The sequence below is a fragment of the Haliaeetus leucocephalus genome, unplaced genomic scaffold (assembly GCF_000737465.1).
Source record: "Haliaeetus leucocephalus isolate CR32 unplaced genomic scaffold, Haliaeetus_leucocephalus-4.0 Scaffold278, whole genome shotgun sequence".
NCBI classification, from domain to species: Eukaryota; Metazoa; Chordata; class Aves; order Accipitriformes; family Accipitridae; genus Haliaeetus; species Haliaeetus leucocephalus.
The window spans coordinates 141,923-142,425 of NW_010972714.1; the positions used below are offsets into that span (position 1 = coordinate 141,923).

Here is a 503-nt window from a genome sequence, read left to right on the forward strand (position 1 = left end):
CGTGGTCTGTAGCCGCCCCGCGCCGGGGGGGGGGGGGGGTACAGAGACAGCCTACACACAGACAGACAGACAGACACAGACACACACACAGAGACACTGACACACGCATGCGCAGCCTGGCCATACACATACACCACCACCCCCCCCTCAGCCCCACACGGACGCAGGGGGGCCAAGACATACTGCGGGGGGTGAGGGGCAGCCCTGACACCCCCAACCCCGGGGTCCTCAGGGGAGGCCCCGACCGCAAACACACAAACGTAAACGCCCACCAGAGAGGCCAGGGACACAGAACCGCGCAGCCCCCGTCCCAGGCCGCCCCGGCCCCACTCACAGAGATACAGGCCCCGCTCGCCGTCCCGCACCACTCCGGGCCCGGCTTCCCCTCCGCCGCTCAGTGGCTCTCCCGACCTGCTTCGGCGGGGCTCGGGGCCCGCTCGGCAACGCTCGGGCAGCGCTCGGGCCCCGCGCGGCTGCGCTCGGGCTTCGCTCGGCAGCGCTCG

The 503-nt window shown here is 71.6% G+C and overlaps 1 protein-coding gene across 1 annotated transcript in view; it reads right to left on the reverse strand.

The window, feature by feature from the left end:
• Window positions 1–424, reverse strand: part of RGP1 (RGP1 retrograde golgi transport homolog (S. cerevisiae)) — an 11,103-nt gene extending 10,679 nt beyond the window's left edge. Inside the window, exon 1 of the mRNA XM_010569861.1 lies at window positions 335–424. The gene's annotated coding sequence lies outside the window, so the exon portion shown is untranslated. The remainder of the gene's footprint in view (window positions 1–334) is intronic.
• Window positions 425–503: the final 79 nt, after the last annotated feature.